Raw genomic sequence first — 21,516 nt, 5'->3', positions numbered from 1 at the left:
TTTGGCCAGTAAAAAGCAATTTGCCATGAGCCTATTGCATCGATCGACGTATTCTCGGGGATTTATCAACTTCAATGACTCAGCTTTCAACTAGTTGCAGCAACAGCTCTTGAAATGGTAAAAAAATCCCAATACAGCTAATCAAAAACCTCGGTCCAAAAAGCAAGGCACTGCTGACTAATGCCATAGAGCAAGTGATTAGAACAAAGAATATTCCCGTTGGATGGCGTGAAAGCAAGATGAATCTTATCTACAAAGGCAAAGGAGATAAGGATAAGACGAGCTCGTACAGGCCAGTTACAGTAACGTCGGTGATATATAGAATAGCAATGCAAGCCATAAAATTAGAACTGTTGAAGTGGGTGGAAGGAAACGGTGTATTGGGGGAACTACAGAATGGGTTCAGGCCAGGCAGACGCTTAGAAGACAATATGTTTGTACTAACTCAGTGCATAGAGATTTCAGTAGCTCAGAAAAGACCTTTATGGATAGCATTTCTAGATATTAAAGGAGCTTATGACAACGTAGACAGGGAATTGTTGTGGGATATTCTTCAATACGAAGGCATAGATGACGATTTCGTGGAGCTGCTGAGGGAGATATATCGAGACAACCAAGTACAAGTGGCATGGGAAGGCCGAAAAGGAAATGAAATGGTGGGAATTCACCAAGGATTGAAGCAAGGATGCCCTCTGTCACCATTGTTGTTCACGCTTTACGTCAAGGGCATAGAAAGACGACTGGAAAACAGCGAATTAGGTTTTGATTTATCCTACATGCGTAATGGACAAATGGTGCAACAGAAGATCCCTGGACTGATGTACGCAGACGACATTGTGCTACTAGCGGACAATAAAAAAGATTTACAGATACTTGCGAATATCTGTGGGAACGCAGCGACAAATCTAGGCCTTAAGTTTAGCACAGAGAAATCAGGGATTATGATCTTTAATGAGCACACGAGTAACTTCGTGGTGTCAATTCAACAGCAAGTAATACCCATAGTGAAGCAATATAAGTACCTCGGCGTACACATAAACGAAGGAAAGAATTACTCAAGCAACCACCAAGATAATCTGAAAATAAAGGGGAAGCGGAATGCAGCATTAATGAAACACAGAGCACTGTGGGGCCACAATAAGTATGAGGTGGTGCGTGGAATCTGGAAAGGAGTAATGGTGCCAGCGCTAACATTCGCAAATGCCATTATATGCTTAAAATCGGATATATTGGCGGGTTTGGAAGTTAACCAAAGATCAGTAGGCCGGTTGGCTTTGGGAGCACACGGTAATACGACAAATGAGGCAGTGCATGGAGACATGGGTTGGGCCTCTTTTGAAGTCAGAGAAGCACAAAGCAAAATTAGTTTTGAAGAAAGGCTCAGGAACATGGATGAAAATAAATGGGCGGCTAAAGTGCACAAGTATCTCTACATGAAAAGCGTGGACACAGAATGGAGGAAGAGGTCAAGGAAGTTGGCAACCAAGTACAGGATAATCGAAACTGTAAATAGACAACCAGGGGTCATCAGAAAGAAAGTGAGAGAAATAGAGACCGTGAATTGGATGCAAAGAATGGAAACGAAAAGGACAATGGAGATTTACAAGAATGAGAAGAAAGAAATTAGAAGGGAAAATCTGTACGATAACACAAAGGGCAGTGCCTTGCTATTTGAGGCTCGAGCCGGTTGCCTAAGGACGAAAACATATCGGAACAAATATTCGGAATTAGATGAGACATGTGTATGCTGCAGTAAAGATCCAGAGACCACTCAGCACATCCTAATGGAATGCGACGGGATCCACCCAGCGAGAACCGTAGGTAACGTGCAACTCCCAGAAGCGCTTGGGTTTAAAGTGGAAGGAAACATAAACAGATCAGCCGTAGAGATCAGCAAGAGACGATTAGAGTACTGGTGGAAAAAAAGTAGGGAAAAGATGGATGCGACCTGATCTCTTAAAATCATAGGCAGCGGTACAAAGTAAATTTTTGAAAAAAGAAAAATAATGATAGGTATACAAAAATGCAAGATAAAGAACATGTATAGTATACCTGATTAAATCAATCAGGCTAGGTGACTATTTGTCGCCGCCCCGTTTCAAAGGGGATGCCAATAGATCATCATCATCATCACCACATGCGTTCCTTGGCCTTCGCTATCACCTCTCTAATCGGCTTTCCTGGAAGCGCGCTAACCTGGACTCGTTCGTCTGCCCCTACCCTCTCTGCTATTGCCGGTTCTACTTTACGAATGTTCGAATCCCCAACAAAGACAACTCGACGCTTTCCTTCCCCCTCATCGCCGAAAGCTTCCCCCGAAGTCACAATGCCCTCCCCTCCTTTCTTATCCTTGCCCTTGGCTTTGTTTTTTTCCCCGGCCGCGTCTGTGGTATCCCCTTCGTGACTATCACTGACGTTTCCGCCACTGCTTCCCGGCGTGGCGGGTTCGGCTGTCTCTGCACTCGCATCGGAACCAGCTCCGTTCGCGGTGCTCGCCTCGATGCGTTCATCATTGCTTTGCAGAATGGTGGCGCTCAGCTGGATTTCTGCGTTAGCTAACTTTTCTTCTGCCTCCTTCCTCTGCTTCTGCTCGATTTTAAGGTCCTTTTCTAGCTTTCCAACCCGCTTAGCTAACTTATCCTTGTCTTGCTCTAGGCGGTCTAGCCGCGACCCTAGCACACACATCCTACAGATACAATCTGCACCATTCGCTTCGCGTGCTGACTTAAACCGCGTTTCTTCCAGCGCGTAGGAACGCTCGCACTCAGAACAACGCACGCGTGGGTTCCCCCTAGTACAAACCATCCTCTCGTACTAACAAGGCGTAGATGTGTGGAAAAAAAACAATTATTCTCTACCTAATTTTATCTAAGCGAGAAGACCAAGAAAGTGAAAAAGCATTAACATAATTTATAAAGATTGCTTGGCTAAGCTAACCCTCCTAAAAAAACCAAAGAGTGAAATATAAAATAACAAAACTTACCTCTTTGGCACGCTGCTCCTGCTGCGCTGAAATGGCACCTCAACTCGACACGTCCGCTCCCGTCGGCTTCACTAGTGAGAGTAACCTTCGAGGTATGTCAGCGCCACCTGTCCGTGAAGTCGAGAGATAGGCGCGACGATGGCATATGGCCTCTGAGATCAGAAGACCTTGCAGGCCAGCTAAAACTGTCATAAACGTGCGCTGTTTAGCGTACGCTGTACTATACCGTATAGCGTACGCTATACTAAAACTGTCTATTATGTTGTTATTTTCGAAAAAATTATTAAGTTGGCGATGCAATATTTTTTCCAAGCCCTTAGAAAAGATAGGCAATATGGATCTAGGCCTATAGTTTTGGATATCATTTCTGTCTCCCTTTTTAAATAAAACACTCACTTTAGCGATTTGCATTCTTTTCGGAAAAGTTGCACTGGCCAAACATAAATTAAAATATATGTAAAGTGCGGTGTGATAATATCTAACACGTGCTCTACTGGTCTAATTTGCATGCCTGCAGAATCACACGAGGAACTATTTCGCAGTGAAAAGAAAGCAGAGAAAACTTCATTTTCAGAGACAGGTCCAAAAAATAATGAAAATGGACTAGCAACAGGCTTCACCTTAAACAATGTCCCGGGCAGGGGCGTAGCCAGGAAGGGGGGAGGGGGGGGGCTGATGGGGCTCCAGCCCCCCCCCCCCCCCCCCAAATTTTTTCGTGCTGTCGTGCACCGCCGACCAAAACAACCACCGGCGCCGGGAATCATTCTGGATTTTGTCTACAATGTCTTTTTGACGCTCGAAAAGACATTTCGGCGCGAAAATTGCGAACTCGGGCTGGATTTCGTGGCAACGCCCATGCACCTGGAGTCACATAACGTAAGGAGCCCCAGCGGAGCACAGTTTCTAGGGCTTTTCGATAGCGAGCGGGCGCGTCGCTGCATCTTGCAGCGGCACCGGAATCTACGGAGCGCATCGATTTCAATTCCGAAACTTGATGGGTATGAAGTTCTCATAATTTTTTGACGTGAAAGATGCACTGACATGCACTTCCAAAGGCGTGCTTCTGATTTTTAATTTTGGAACTTTGTGGGTTTAATGTTCTTTTAAACTTGGGCCAACATGTTCGCACTCGAACGTGCGTATCCAAGCCGTTCCAGATATGGAAGCACGCGCTCGCAATCTTCCACACACACGAAAATATTAAATATCACCGTGACTGTCAGCTGGCATCTGATAATTTTCTCCAAACATTTTCAGGAAGCGCGCCCAATGTGATCGATCAGCTGGACCAGGGCAGGCAAAGTAAACTAAGAGAAAACAGAAGTTAACGGCCTATTAAGTTTGAGACAGTTCTTTTTTGCGGGCGACAAGGTCTGGCTCTCCATGGCGATAGGGACAATGGTCCTATGGATTTAAGCAAAGCCCCCTCTGAAATTATTGGTATTTCCAGAGCGCTTCTTCGCATGCAAGATGATTGAGGAGATACATATCTGAAGAACCATTTGGAAAGTTGCCCCAGTAATGCCTCGTATTTAAACCAGATGTACAAAACAAAATTATAGGAATTTGTGGTGAAATTATCAAATTAGCCTATAGATGGAAAAGTGAACATTGCAGGCTGCTTCTCCGTACTTGCTGACGAAACGACGGATATTGCTGGAATCGAACAGCTTGCTGTTTGTGCAAGGTACCTAAACAAGAATGTCAACGATATCGAAGGAAGGAAGGAAAATAAGAGGTGAAAGGCAGAGAGGTTAACCAGGTTAAGTGTCCGGTTGGCTACTCTGAGGTAAGGGCAGAAAAAATTAGAAAACAAGAGAAGATTAAAAATAAAAGAAAAAGAAACGTATCAGTCTGCATATTCTATAGTTTTTCACTAAGTCCTGTTTCGTTTAAAAAGCGCACTAGCGCTTTTAAAGCAGTTCGTTCCGACGTCGGCTGGGACCAAGAATTCTGACTTCCGTAAGGAGACGGCTGTAAAGCTTGTCGAGCGTGGTGCTGAGGATATCGAAGAAGTGTTTTTTAGGTTTTAGCACAGGAATAGATGCCCTCTCTCATTGAGATTGCAGGTTATATGTACATGTGTAAAAACTGCTGCATATTCTAGTCACCCTTCCAGTGCCACTGCCAGCGCAGAGATATTTTCAAACATGACATTACTAAAAAAACACTTGCGCTCTACAATGTCTGAGGAACGCATGGTTATGCTGGCGCTTCTATACGCCCACAGAGACGTCGCCATCAACGTGTCCGAAGTCATTGACCGCTTCGCTAAACTTCCCCGCCTAGTGAAGTTGGTCGTTTACATAGCGAAGCATCGAAAATCAATGCATGTAAAAATATCTGTTCCTTCACGTTCGTAGCTCGTAGCTCGTAGTTATGAAAACGTATGACTGTTCATTAGCTTTTAAAACCACAAAAATTTTCACCGTTTATTGTAGCAGCACGATGATCAAAATTATCATGTGAATACAACAATTTCGGGGACATCAATAACTAATTTTGACCGTCCTTGCTCATTGAAAGCCCGGCACACGCGGCGTTTCCCAAAAACGCACTCGGATGTTGGGTAAATCAACTTGCCGTATCATCTGTTACTTTCATTTGTCCTTTTCTTTCCTTTTTAGCTACATGATTTTACTTCTTTTTTTGAAACGAAGCAATACCCTTCTTTAATTTTGGGTGCAGAATAATTGTTGCCGCTGTGCAGGCAGTTAAAATACGCATTTTCGTATTGATTTCTGCATTCTTTTTCTATTCTAGCCACATGGTGCCTGTAGCAAGGCTGAATAAGTGCAACGTCACGCTTATATGTATGCACTGCGCATGGCCCACTGCGGTCACTACTTTGTATATATACCCATGTTCCAATAAAGTTGTTCATTGCCTGACCCCGACTCGCACACGTGGTGGCAGCGGTTCACTATCGCTATGTTGGCCCCGTCAACGCTGCTTCTCCCGCCGAAACCACTGGACCCGTCAGCAGACGCATGGCTTGGATGGAAAACTTGGAAATGTGAGTTCACATTGTTCTCCACGGCTACCCAGTTAAGTAAGCAGCCCAAAGAAGTCCAAGCAGCAACGTTACTTGTAACAGTTGGAGAGGAGGGCAGGAAAGCTTACAGCGCCTTCAAAATCTAAAATGAAGCGGATAGGAACAACGTCAACATTTTGCTTCAGAAATTTCAAGATTTCTACAAACCAGTGACAAATTTGACGTTTAGTGAATTTCGTTTCGGATCAAGAGACCAAAAGCAAGGGGAGTGTTTCAATGACTGGCTAACAGACCTCAGCCTCAGCAAACATCTCCGAGTTCGGGCACCTAGAAGACCGTTTGCTCCGTAGCCGAATCATTCTGTGACTGCGAGACAAAATCTTACAGAAAAGGCTTATTTCCGAGAGCCCGTGATACAGTAAGACGATTTAAATTTGTCGGGCTCAGGAACTGGGAAAAGAGCAATTTAAAGAAATCAGTGAGGGTACAGAAGCAGCACGTGCCACAGTAATTAAAGCAGTCACCAAAAAAAAAAACAGTGTAGTGGTTGTGGCTATACCACTCACCGTGGCGAAACATGCCCGGCTGAAGGAAAAACATGCAAGAAGTGTGGTGGGCGTAATCACTTTGCTCAAGCATGTAGATTGTCGGTGCGGCGACAAACCAGAGGCGTTAAAAACGTGCTGCGCGAGGTACAAGCAGAAGGCGATTTCTTTTTACAAGCCCTGACTGTCAGTGCAGTCGAAGCGGCAGATCATTGGAGTGCAACGGTTGACATTGAAGGCCGAAAGTTCACGTGCAAGCTAGATACAGGTCTAACTGTTGCGTCATTTAAAGCAAGGATGCTAAACAGCTGCCGAACAAGCCCCAACGACCCTGCCACGCCAAATTGACCGCTTTTTTTCGGTCATAAGACTACTGCGAGAGGAAAAATTCGGCTGCGATTGTTAGCAAACAGCAGAGTGCAGGAAGAGTCGTTTTTCGTGGTCGAACAAAATGTGCCCGTGACTCTAAGCGGATCAGTGGCCTCGGGTTTTTTTTTTTTTTTTTGTCGCGTGCAAAGCGTTCTGTCGAAGAGTTATACCCGGCAGCACAACCTTTCGCATAAGTTTTCAGTGGACTGGGACAGCTGAAAGGCGTGGAGTATACAATGAAACTAAAGCCAGTAGCCGTAGGAGTCGTCGGGCCAGCCAGGAGAGTTCCAGTGGCCCTTCAAGACGAAATCAAAGAAGTGCTTCAGCGCATGGAAGAACAATGCGTGGTAGCAAAGGTACAGGGCCCAACGGAATGGTCGAGTTACAGTCGTTAAGAAAGATAAAGTGCGGATCTGCCTGGACCCCATAGCGCTGACCAACGCGTTGTTACGGGAACACTATCTTATGCCTACTCCAGAAGACGTTGTGCCAAAGCTTCCAGGCGCCAACGTTTTTTTAATCTTAGACGCAGCATCGGGGTTTTGGCAGATAAAGCTAGACGACTCAAGTTCCAAACTTTGTACAATGAGTACAGCGTATACGGACACTACCGCTTCTTGCGCATGCCGTTTGGCATTGCCTATGCTCCGGAGATATTTCAGGCAGTGATGCACCGCGTCCTAGAAGGTCTGCCAAATGTCGCGGTAGCAATGGATGCCATTCTTCTCTGGGGCAAGACTAAGCAAGAGCATGTGCTTCATTTAACGCGCTGGCGTGAACAGAATCTTCGACTAAATTTGAAGAAATGCTTCTTTTTGCAGCGAGAGGTGCGCTACCTGGGACACGTGCTCAGCGCCGAAGGCCTGCGTGTGGACGCCCAACGTGTTCACGACATTCTGGAAATGCCGACACCGAAAAACTGTAAGGAACTTCAAGCGTCTGCACTATGAATTTTTTACAGCGCTTTATCCAAAACATGTCTGTAGTGACGGCGCCACTACGAGCTTTGTTGCGAAGAGACATTCCATGGGTTTGCACGGAAAAACAGCAAGCTTTTCTAGACTGCGTGAGGCTCTGATTCAAGCACCTGTCCTCGGCTATTTTGACCCAAGCAAACTCGTAACGCTATCAGTTGATGCAAGCCAGCGGGGGGTAGGCGCTGTGCTTATACAGTATGCGCAGCCCGTTGCTTTTTCGTCACGGACACTCACAGAGGCACAGACAAGATACGCTGAAATAGAAAAAAAACTCTAGCTATTGTTCATGGATGCACCAAATTTCATGACTACATATTTGGACAGCATGCAATAACAGTTGAAACTGACCACCGCCCCTTAGAGGCGATATTCAGTAAGCCGCTATACCAGTGTCCGCTACGTCTACAACGCATGCGCCTAACTCTACAACGTTATCGTATCAATGTGACGTACAAGCCTGGCAAAGAGCTGTTCCTCGCTGACGCCTTATCGAGGTTTCCTAGTAAAAGATTTATGGAAGAAAACGAACAGTTTCAAGTCAATGTTCTTGAATCTGTTTCAGCCTCTCAATGCTCTCTGCAAGATTTACTAGCAGCAACCAATGCTGACATCACCCTCGTAAAACTACGGGAGTACGCGAATACAACGTGGCCGATTCACAAGCAAGAAGTCCCTGAGCCACTTAGGACGTACCGGGACGAGATACACGCACAGGACGGCCTCGTGTTTCGAAGCAACAAGGTACCGCAATCAAAGATATCGGAATTGATGATTCACGCGGCGCACGTGGGAGTGGATAAGATTAAGGCGAGAGCAAGGAACGTGATGCCCAATATTTCAAGCAACATCGAGCAATTCTTTAAAGCCTGCAAAGTGCGCCAAAAGCATCAGCCTCGAAACCCTAAAATGCCACTCCTGAATCATGATGTACCCTCACTACCATGGGAAGTTGTTGGCATGTTCTCCTTTGAAGGCCATGAGTTCGCCCTTATTGTCAACTTCTACTCCTTCTTTGAAATTCGAGAGTTTCGTACAAAAACTGCAAGCTCTCTAAACACGTGGTGTTCTGAAATATTCTTAGTCCATGGCTTGCCCAGGAAGTTGTGCGCTGACAATAGACCGCTTTTTAACAGCCGTGAGTTTAAGGACTTTCTCAACACTCTGGGTGTTGATCACATCATCTCAAGCCCCTATCACCCGCGTTCAAATGGCATGACGGAGAGAGCGGTTCAGCAAGGAAAAAAGCTTTTAAAGAAGTGTTCCTTTAAAATGCCTGTGTTTCAAATGGCTTTACTTGAATGGCGCAATACTCCACGTGATGCTGTGATTCAGTCCCCCGTGCAGAGGCTGATGGGATGTCAGACAAGGACTCTTCTACCAGCCACTTGGAACCACGGACAATTCCATCTGACGTGGTCCACGGCCGCCATCAAGACATACGCCAACGACATAGGACCAACTACAGTCGTGACAGCAGGAACTTGTCGCCTGTGATGCCAGGTAACAGTGTAAGATACAAACCAGCAGACCTGGTCTCCCGCCGCTGTTCTCCGACCAGCCGATGAACACCGCTTGACCATCGTCCAGACCGAAGACGGCCGGGAACCTGGGCGCCCACGAGAGCACCTCCGCGTGGTAGACCTGGAAGCGAGCCTTCTGCCCGAAGACCTATCTTCCACAGAGCCCGCTCAAGAACTACGGAGAAGCTCAAGACAGCGACGCGAGCCCTGTCGGTACCCTCGACAACAGACACATTAGACAGTTTTAGTTACACGCACGTAGAGGCTTTGCGTACGTAGAACTTCTACGTGTAAGTAGTGCGCATGCGCAGAACGTAGCGGCCACGCGGTGGTCTCACGGACGTACGTGAGATTCGATTTCTTGCGCGCGTTTCTTGCGCACGTAGACAGATTCGCGCGGGGGTTTCGCGAGACCACGAGCAAGCGATAGCGTGCTGAGCATGCGCAGATGGCTTGCATGGAAACACGGCGACAGGATGACTGGTCATCTATTTCATTCCATGTCAACGATGACAGCAGATAACGCTTGCACAACACACTTCCGGGCATTGCGCAGACGATGACCGGCACGCATCAATGCACATCACTGGCTTGGCTGAAATACTCATCTTGAATTGAATTGGCTACCGCAGTGTTCATATTTCCCGATAGATGTGGCTACGTGGTGCGTCGCGTACGTGTAGCTAAAAGCGTTTCAGATGGCGTGCACGTAAGGTACAGTACGTAGACTGTTCACGTTTGCGTACGTGAAGTCTCCACGTACGTGTAACTAAAACTGTCTATTAACCACGTCTTAGTTTCCCTATAAAAGGGAAGATGTAGCAAGGCTGAATAAGTGCAAGGTCACGCTTGTATGTATGCACTGCGCATGGCCCACTGCGGCCACTACTTTGAATATACACCCATGTTCATTCTTCCAATAAAGTTGTTCATTGCCTGAACCCGACTCGCACACAGTGCCGTCGCGACCGCAGCATGGCCCAAATGCATATCACGATTTCTGATATCATAGTTTTGTTCCTAACTGGATCGTCTGTCTTTATACTCGTATGCTGAAGTTTACTCTCTGTGGCTGCGCAACATGTTTGCTTGTCTTGCTTGACGCATTATGTATACAGTGACGTTTCCTTAGATACGTAGATTTATTGCAGACTTATACGTATATTTAAATATCTTGTTGCGAGGCTTTGTGTATACAAGCAGTGAACTTGGTTTCACGCGACAATTTCTTGCCGTTTATCTTCGCATTTCTAATGTAAATTTTGCAGAACTCCTGCTTTTTATATGTTTTCACTGATGCAACTATAATTACGGTGCAATTAGAATATACGACCGGTAACAGCTGCTCCTGCGCAATCGATTGCAACGAAGGACAGCGTCATTGAGGTTTTTCCCTGGCCCTTGCATATGTACAAAAATGTAAACAAGGTTGTTGAATGACAAAGATTCACCAAAATGTTTGTCCTCAACTTGTTCATTTTATGGCCTGTACGTTTTTCATATCAGGTGCATGCACTGCTTTGCTCGTTTCGAACTGATATAGTTCTAAAGTTCGCGTGATATTTTCTTTACTTATTAAATAGACAAAAAAACGTGGAAGCATTGATATCAGCTATTTCTGCCACAATGTTTGGGACATACTAACAGAACCTTTTATGAAAAAAAAACATATCGTACTTGGCATGCACAGTGCGTAGCGTTCAATAATGCGTATGCAGCATCTAATATACAATGGCAATGGCAATGCAGTTATTATTCATGTATGTGATGTCTCGACAACTTCTATAAGGGGTAGGCTGCACTGCAACTTGCGCCCCCCCCCCCCCCCCGAGCAAAATTTCGGGCTACGCCACTGGTCCCGGGTGAACTGTTTTGATTGTTTCTAACAAAAGGGTCATTAAACATAGTAGCGAGAGGGATGCGAGATATCTCGTCGCCATTTATGTTCAGCTTTTCTATACGAGAATGTGATTTATTACGATTTAGGACAGTATTTACCCTCTTCCATTAGAAATCAGGTTTTGGTGTAGGGCACTCAAATTCGGACTGACTGTGTCGCATTCTGCTTAGTTTTATTTCCTTAATCATTTTATTGCGATATAGTTTGAATTGTTACAATGTGCCTGGGTCCTTATTTTTAATAAATTTATAATACAACTCGTTCTTGCGATGTATTTTTGCAAGCAAATTAGGCCCAGGGTTCAGGAATTTTTTTTCCCTAAGATAATTCTCGTTTCGGGAAACTGGTACTTGTACACCTTAGAAATTATATCTATGAACTTTGAATATGCCTTATGAGCATTGGTGATTTGACCGATAACTTCCATGTCACACGTTAACATCTGAGTTCTAGAAGCCTCAAGGTAGGCTGCTATAATTGGCTGATAAGTGAAACATCTAACATCCCTCTTGTCTCGAAAAATATGTTTAGGTGTCATGATAAATATTGGAATGTGGTCGCTTATGTCGTATGATAGCACACCGGCGGTTATGCTTTCGTTCTGTATATTTGTTATAAATAGTTCGATTAAAGTTTCACTGCTCTCCGTAGTTCGGGCTGGCGAAATAATCAGATTTTCACAACCCTTTGACGTTATTATAGTGATCATTGCTTTCCGGTATACAGAATTTACAGACATATCTATGTTAAAATCACCGCCAGATATCAAGAACAAGTTATTTTCGGAAACAAACCAATATCATAGATACAAAAAAAAAGCTAGGAAGGTTCCCATTTGGGGGCCTGCAGAGAACGTGTATTTGCCGGCACGTTCCTTAAGTATTCGGAAGTGGTCACATACAGAACGATGGAAGCAATTCATTCCATCTTTCGACATAACACCATGCCCCCGACGATTTAAAAAATAGCAGTGAGTAGGAGCCAAGCTAATCGATCATCTTTGAACTACGTCTCCGTGACGATGACGGCGTCGAACAAAAAGGAAAAACTAGAGATATCTGTCGGTTTAGTGCAGAGCGAGCGTGTATTCAGGTGAAGGCATTTCAAGCAATTTTTCTGCTCGGTTATAGAATAGAATACAAGTTTATTTCTCTTTGTGGTACAGTTTCAACTAGAGCACTGCACGGGCCAATTTTTTCAGCCCGGGCCCGTTTTTACGATGGGCTGCCCGCCCGAGCCCGACCAAAAGTTTATGGCGAGACCCGGGCCCGGCCCGCGCCCGCAAATAACTTGCGTTACCCGCCCGGCCCGGCCCGCCACCCCTTTACCTTAGGCCCGAGCCCGGCTTGAAACCGACCCGAACCCGGCCCGAGACCGAAAAAGATCACCAAGCGGCATTAAAAAAAATAAAGAATAGAATGAATGGAATTTATTCTTCAAGCATAAATACATGTCTATGCAATTATGAACACCATTTGAGTGGTCTGAACATAAATATACCCGCGCGCGAAGTAGTACGAATGACCCTGCCGAGCAGTATCGCCAGCAGTTTCCAACGGCGCGACCTTGATGTGGCCCAATCCACTTCTATCGCAGCGCCGCTCAGTATTTTTCCACGTCGGGCGCCTCACTGCAAAGCATGCGCCACCCGAGCCGCTTGCCCCTCTTAACCGTATTCCAGTACACTCTAGCCGAAGCGCCGCCACGACTGGTCGTGAGCGCAGCGCATGGATGGATTAAATGGCGAAAGAAAGTGTCTCGTTGCTCCATGGTGCAGCGTAATGCGCTGCTGCTAGTCGGCCAGTTGAGAACATGCGTGCAATCATGGATGGACGCAGTGCCATATTTCAGCCGCGTGACGAATTATCTTATCTTGCCAGTCACCGTCTTACCAATTCGCCTTTGAAGAATCAGCAAGTTGCCAACGCGCTTACACCGCGCTGAAAGCTTAATTACATTGATTTAGGTAAGGAATACATTGACATCCTTTGGTGTGAGGCAACTGCGCTCTTTCTGGACCTTTACATTCTGTTCAAACCGCACAAAATACGACGGAAGAAGAAAAGGGAAGTACACAGGAGTAGCACTGCTAGCTTCCAGCTGCGCCAGGGCAACAGGTTTTTCAGAATCGAGACGCGCGAGGATAACTCGCTGCACATTACATGCACACCACCATAAAGTGCGAGCCCGACCAGGGCCCGCTTCAAAATACCTGAGCCCGGCACGGGCCCGGGTCAAAAAGCACATGCCGTGCCCGAGCCCGGCCCGAGCCAGTGAAAAAACTGGTCTACCCAGCCCCGCCCATGCAGTGCTGTAGTTTGAACACAAAGAGCGGACGCCGAGCAAAAAGCAACTTTTTGCAGCTTGAGAAACGCCCTGCGCCCGTAGGTCACACGTCATTCAGACAGATGCATTGTACGCACAAAATGGATAAACAGCAACACCAACGATTGTTTAAGACTACAATCTAAATTCACTGAGACTGACATACTCACATCGGTCAAAAAACACAAGCAAACCAAATAAAATATAAATCACATATCTAACATCGACACTTCTACCGAAACGTACTGGTGCCAGTAGGCCAATATTACAACCATTTGTATAAATAAACGAAGAAATGACATGCAGTGTTGCCAGGTCCCATGAGGCTCCGTAGCCAAAAGCTAGAGAAGTTGTAGCCCAAATGTAGCCAAACACAAAAAAATTCAAAAAATTTTGCCATTTTTATTTGCAGTTTTATTTGTGTATACATTGGCACATTCGGCTACGGCTATCTTTTTTTTTGCACAAACCGTCATAACAAAATGTCCGTGCCGCCGTGACGGTCGGCTCTTTACATCAACAACAGCGACACATGCTTGCAAAGAACACTTTTTGGTTGGGCCCGGAAGTTCTTAAGTTCCAGCGAATCGCTGCAGAGGGCGAAATCAGTGCTTTTATTTTATGACAGATACTACTAAGTTATTATTTTTAGTTATTTACAGTAATCTTAATTACGCACTCTGCTTACTAGCTGTCGTGAACGCAAAATAATGTTCAGCGTCATCGATCTCTCACGTTTTCTCTGCCTACGGCGTAGAAGTTCAGCTGTACAGCGATCTGCGACGGCGACGTGATCACGGCTTCTTTTTTGATGAGCTAAAACAAATCTTTCGCGCTATGATATCTCGCGTTATTTGTCGCATCATTCTATCTTGTTCTCTCTTTTTTTTTCAATTAGCTTGGGCCGGATTAGATATCCGCCACTTCCTCGCACAACAACCGCACCGTTTGCTTCGAGATAGGAAAATGCCGTCGAAAATGGTCATCTCGCATGTCAAACGCGTCGTGTGGCTCTCCGTGTCCGCGTCGGCGACGGCGAAGAGCCACCGCAGGGGGCAGCCATTTTTTTATGTGTTCTGAAACGACCCTACCTCCAGCGGTGCTAAAAAACTGACTTTTGCTGTGCAGAATGAGTATGTCAACGTCATTTTGATGTAGCGGGTTTCTGCGGGCTCCTGAGGTCGCTCGATCGACAGACAACATGGGTGCGGCCCGGTCATTTTCAACCAATCGCAGCCGGGTGATGACGTCAAAAGTCATAGGCAAAAGTAATAGAATTGCTACAAAATAGCACCCCTGATGTAGATTCCGGAAAGGGGCCGAGAAGGTCTAAGCCCACACGATAGAAGGACTCGGCAGGGATGTCGAGCGGCTGCAGGTAACCAGCGGGGAGCTGGGAAGGCTTCTTGCGTCGTTGGCAGAGTTCAGAAGCGGTGACGTAACGCCGTACGGAACGGGCAAGGCCCGGCCAGAAACAACAGTGACGTACTCGGTAATAGGTACGAGATACGCCGAGGTGTCCTGCCGTTGGTGCGTCGTGAAGCTCTTCTAGAACGGTTGAGCGCAGGTGTTTAGGTACTACAAGTAGGAACCCAGAACCGTCCGGATGAAGGTTACGACGGTACAGAGTGCTGTCGCGGAGGATGAAGAGGCGTAGAGTAGCATCGGCCGGAGAGTGTTCCAAACAGTCCATGAGTGCTCTGATGTAAGCATCACGACGTTGCTCGTCGGCGAAATGAAGGAACTGGGATACTGAGAAACCTCAAGCAGCACTGTCAGTATTGGAGGAGTCAGAGTCGTCAACAAGGTAACGTTACAAGCTGTCAGCGTCTTGGTGCAGGCGGCCAGACTTGTGCACCACGGAATATGAAAATTCTTGTAGCCTCAAAGCGAAATGACCAAGCCGGCCTGTGGGATCTTTTAGCGATGAGAGCCAGCAGAGGGCATGATGGTCAGTGACTACGGAGAAAGGACGACCGTAAAGGTAAGGACGGAACTTCGCAATTGCCCAGACAAGAGCAAGGCATTCCCTTTCTGTAGTGGAATAGTTGCGCTCCGATGGTGATAGGAGGCGGCTTGCGTAAGCAATAACGCGATCCTGGCCACGCTGACGCTGGGCAAAGACGGCACCTACACCATGACCGCTGGCATCTGTACGCAATTCGGTAGGGCCATCAGGGTCGAAGTGGGCGAGAATGGGTTGTGAGGTGAGAAGAGTGACGAGGCGAGAGAAGGCAGTGGCTTCTGAAGTACCCCACGAAAATTGTGCGCCTTTCTTTCTTCAGAAGATTAGTGAGGGGTCTAGCAATTGCCGCGAAATCTTGAACAAAACGACGAAAGTACGAGCATAGCCCAACAAAACTGCGAACGTCTGCGGCTGTCTTCGGAAACGGAAAGTTCCGGACAGCGCGAGTTTTGTCCGGATCAGGCAGTACTCCGGAAGCGTCGACGAGATGGCCCAGAACCGTAATTTGGCGGCGGCCAAAACGACATTTGGGCGAGTTGAGTTGCAGCTTCGCCTTTCGAAATACATCAGTATAGTTGTTAGACGCTCAAGGTGAGAGTCGAACGTTGGCGAGAAGACGATGGCGTCGTCGAGGTAACAGAGACACGTGGACCATTTAAAACCTTGGAGCAAGGAGTCCATCATACGCTCAAAGGTGGCAGGGGTATTGCATAACCCAAACCGCATTACAATTGCTATAGGCCATTAGGTGTTATGAACACGGTTTTTTCTCTGTCTATATCGTCAACAGCAATCTGCCAGTATCCAGAGCGAAGATCAATAGAAGAGAAATAGCTGGAACCGTGAAGGCAGTCAAGAGCGTCGTCGATACGTGGGAGTGGGTAGACGTCCTTCTTAGTAATTTTGCTCAAATGACGGTAGTCTACACAGAAGCGCCACGTGCCGTCCTTCTTCTTAACCAACACCCCAGGAACTCGAAGAAGGCTCAATGATGTCTTAATCTAGCATTTTGGTCCCTTCATTTTGAATTAATCGGCGTTCCGATGCAGAAACGTGATACGGTCGTCGGTGAATAGGCGTAGCATCGCCAGTAGGAATCCGATGCTTGACCGCGAGCGTCTGGCCTAAAGGGCGATCTTCGAAGTCCCAAACGTCTCCGTAGAACGATAACACTTTGCAAAAGTCTTCAGCCTGCGTAGAGGACAGGTCCGCCGCAACCATTTTTTTATGTTGGGATCGGCGCTCGAGGCTGGCGCGAGGGGCCCGCCAAGCTCGGAAGAAACATCGGTTGATAAAACTGCCACTTGATGTTCACCGAGACAATCAACGTTGGCAAGGCAAATACCTTGCGGGAGAATTTGCTTTGTCAATCCAATGTTAAAGATAGGCATGCGAGTGCAGTTATCAGTAATAGTAAGAATACTGTGAGGCACGGTGACGTCATACTGTAGTGGAATGTCGGGCAGAGCAGTGACGAGGTACTCACCATCAGGAACAGGTGGAGAAGACAACCGTTCAATATAGGCTATTGATTTTGGTGGCAGGCGAATAAAGCCGGTGGGGCGTAATCGGCACTGGGGTGCACCAGAAGGTTCTGCGAGAAACGGCAACTCAAGGCGAAGGCAGAGCAGTCAATAAGAACCGAATGCGCAGAGAGAAAATCGAGTCCGAGAATCGTGGGGGCAATGAGCAAGCACGGTGTGTGGCAGCCGGCGGTGCTGACACGTGCCGTACACATGTCGACGACAGTGCCATCATCCGCAACGCGGACGACGCGTGCCGACGATGGGGTGAGGAGCTTTCTGAGTCGTCGTCGGAAGCTCCTGTATCGATCAGTGCAGTGACAGGATAGCCGTCGACGTCAAGAAGGTATCGTAATGATATCGCAATAATATGGACACTGCCGGCGCATTCTTGCCGTCGGTGTTGCCGTCATCGTGATGTTAAGAGGAAGCTTTAGCTCGGGCCCAACTCCGACGCGGCCTACTCAAATACATGTAAAACGCATAAACGCCTTTCTGAGATACCCCCGGGCCGATGCTAAGGAAATTTGTTGCACTTGAGAGAGAAAGTTAAATTCTAGGGGCTGTTGGAAGCGTAATTTCAATTTAGCGCCTAAAATTTGTTAAAAGAATTTTCAAGAATTCGGAAGATCGAAAAAAAATAGAAGCACGAAGTTAACAAATTAATAGCTCTACATAAAGAACAGATATCGCTGTTCTGTAAACAGCATCCATTAGAGCATTCAAAGGGGGCAAATTCGATTTTTCATTTTACGCTTTACTTGAATTTGTGACGTTTTGTAAAATGGTTCGCCAAAACGTTTGTTTCTGTATTAATAATTTTTTTTAGTTTTATGTGCAACATAGCAATTTACTCCGCTTTAGATGCAGATTCGGATACAAGTTTATTGCTTCATAAGTGGCACATATATGCAGTAGAAGTTATACAGAAAGAAATCCCACAGTTAGAAACTGCAGCGGGACCTCTTGTTCTTAGTTGCATAATAATATATAAATAAAAAGGCGTCAATTGTGCTTATGAACAAAGAACAGATTACACAATTTCTACAGTGTTAAAGCAATAAAACCTATGGCAACACATCGCAACATAAAAATGTACATAATAAGCAACATAAAAAATACACCAAAGCAGAAGTGCAGTTTACAAGGTAGTAATATAAGCTCTCAGTGAACGTTGGTATGACGATAATGTAGGTGAGGATTTCACGTTAGCAGGTAAGTTATTCCACATTCTCACACTAGCAAAACAAACAGTTAGTTGGCCATAGTTGCTGCGTGATTTTGGAAGTAAAAGGTTATTTTCTAAAGAGAACCTGGTAGTGTTAGGATTAGCAAGGCTATTCCTGTCAATGATATAATGTAATTGTGGGTTTTCAAGTAGGTTGTAAATAGCGATGCTGTGGTTGTACCAGATAAATTTATTTACTGTGAGGAGATTTAACTCAGTGAAGATGGTAATATGAGCGTTATAAGGAGCCGAAGCGATAATACGGACAGCGTTATTTTGGTTGTGCTGCAAGTGTGCTCTATGACAGCGATATGTGAGACCCCAAGAACTGATACAGTAATTTAAATGGCTATAAATAAAGGCATAAAAATACAATTTCAGGAGGGTGTGCTTTTGAAAGCAGTGTCTGGCCTTTAAACGCACCCTGATACCATAAGCGGCTTCCTTTTTTATGAAGCTGGCATGCAAATTAAACATTAGAAAGGAGTCTAATTGAACAACTAAAAAGAGAGCACTAATTAGGTGGTAATATTGGGTGAGCAGCTATGTACAGTGGAGGAAGGTTAGGGCATGGTTTATTGTGCGAACCAAAAACTTTGTTTTCTGGGGGTTAATTAGCAATTTATTTTTTTTCACCAACTACTGATATTATTTAGTTCATCATTTAAAGGCTCAGTTAGCGTACAGATGTCGTTATGGGAAGCGTAAACAGTGGTGTCGTCCACGCACAAAAGACATTCTGTAGAAGTGAAGCAGTTTGGAAAATCATTATTGAAGATTAGAAATTAGAGGGGGCCGAGTATGGACCCCTGTGGAACGCCAGTGTCAATTACTTTTGTGTCAGATAGTGCTCCTAAAATGCAAACCTGTCGCTGTCTGTCGTGTAAATAACTGAGCACCAGCTCTAAAGATGGGCCTGTTATGCCATATGTGCTGAGTTTAGTAAAGAGAATGTTGTGATTGCGGGAATCGAATGCTTTCGAGTAATCGATAAAGACAGATCCTACGAATAGGCCCGCATCAATTTGCGCTTTGATCTTGCCTGTGAGGGTGATTAAAACTAGGTTAGTAGAATATTCAGCGCGAAAACCAAACTGTCCTGGTGTTAATAGTTGGAACTTGTCCAAGTAGTTAGATAGGGGCTGTGCTTTTAGTTTTTCTACTGCTTTACTGAAACAAGACAAGATGGATAGAGGCCTGTAATTTGCTAGTAAGGTGACGTCTCCTTTTTTGTGTACAGGAATTATTTTTCATCTTTTGAAGTCACTAGGGAAAACGGCAGTTTTAAAGATTAAATTGACAACGGGATTGAAAGCCTCACATATGCTGTCAACAATTTCCTTGATATGGTGCGAGCTTATTTAATCTAAACCAGGACTACAATTTTTATGATTCATAGTTGTTTCGAGAACTTCACTGGGTGTAGTTGGGAAGAGTGAAATGATTGTTGTGGCAAGCGCGACATGTGAATGTCATTACCGCCAGGGATGTCAGGCACAGTAGCAGAAAATTTGCTGAATGCGCGCGCAATATCTTCAGGATTTGTGTGTATGCAGTCTTTTTCTTGCATTTTCCTTATTCTATTCTTATTCAAAAACGCATTAAGTACCTTGTAACGCTCGTCAAAGAGAAGGAAGAAGCGCACATGGGAGATCAAGAGAAGAGAAGAGGTAGAAGTGGCGGCCAGATTAATGATGCTTGATTAAACGGAATGTTACATTTTGGCGAAGTCGCAGTTTTCAACAATGAGGGTGTCATTCACCATCGCCCGACATGAAGATGGTCGTCTACTGGTGAGGAACTACCAGGAAGATGGATACAATGCCGTCGAGTTACCTGAAAAGGTCAGCACACTGGACTTCTTGTCCTTCTTAGCCGATAGACCCAATTTATCGCTTGAGAATCTCGAATCCATTGTCTCAATCAGAGTGCATATGCGTGTGACTGACTTCCAACTGCTGGATTGACAGTTCAAGTATATCAATGGTAGTTAAAAGCGAAACTCAAGCTGCCGACCATCTCATACAACACTTTTTGAAAAATCAGGAACAGCAAGCGCAGCGACAGCGAGAGCTTCTGACCATATTGTCATCAACACCACTATCAACAAAGCAGGCGGTGAAAGCGCTTATCAAGCCAGAACCTTTTCATGGTACATCGTTAAGCCCGTCAACATGGCTTCACTTTTATGAATATGCATGTTCGCAGAACAATTGGACCACGGTCTGTGACCGCGTCTATAATATGCGCCATTTTCTTTTGGGAAATGCGAAGAAGTGGTTTGAATTGCTCGTACCCATCAACACAGATGTACCATGGGCTGAATGGCGAGCTACCTTTCTGCGAGACTTCGCTTTGAATCCAATATAATGCTGGGGAAAGGCCATTGCATACAAGCAGCAAGAAGGATCGGCTATCGACTACTTTTACGAGAAACGCTTGCTTCTGCAACGTGCCGACCCCGACCTGCAGGAATCGTCCATTGTGCCACTGGTTATTCTGGGCATGACAAAGGATTACCAGCGTCTAATCATGATGAGACAACCTGCCACATTGGATAAACTCTTACAGTCACTGAAAGACGTCCCCGACGACCTTTTAGTAGCCAATGACCAAGAGAGCAATATCAGTAGCCGGAGCTCCACCATCGGATCCCCGGAAGACCAGGCGTCCTATGGCCAAAACACTATAGTGAATTCTGCTGAAATTGACTCAGTCAAAGAGAGAACTCCATACCCGAAACAAGTAAAAGAAGTGGTAAGCCCGGATTATTCCTTCTCTTTGGAGACACGGAAAGAAAGCGTCTGTGGCAGGTCTACTGTACGCACAGATGAGCATCAATGAAAACATGATTTAAGTATTAATTGACACTGTAGCATCAGTTGGCATAGTTAACTTGCTACTGATTCCGCAAGATCAAATATTCAGTGGAAAGGTTGTCAAAGTACACAGTTACGATGGAAGTTCTCAAGTGGGAACGCGTGTGTGTGGAGTTTGAAACAAGCAAAACAACTGTAGAAGCACTGCTTGTTCATGACGCCGCATTTAATTTTATATTGGCACGCCCTGATATGAAGAAATTAAAGATAAACATCTCATGGCGTGATGAAGTCGTTGTTGACATTCCGGTTGAGACACCCCAGTTGAATGTGTGTGCAGACTCTGAAACACGTCTCAAAGTGGTC

This window comes from Dermacentor silvarum, chromosome 10, assembly GCF_013339745.2.
Source record: "Dermacentor silvarum isolate Dsil-2018 chromosome 10, BIME_Dsil_1.4, whole genome shotgun sequence".
NCBI lineage: Eukaryota > Metazoa > Arthropoda > Arachnida > Ixodida > Ixodidae > Dermacentor > Dermacentor silvarum.
Note: the sequence above shows the minus strand (reverse complement) of the source record.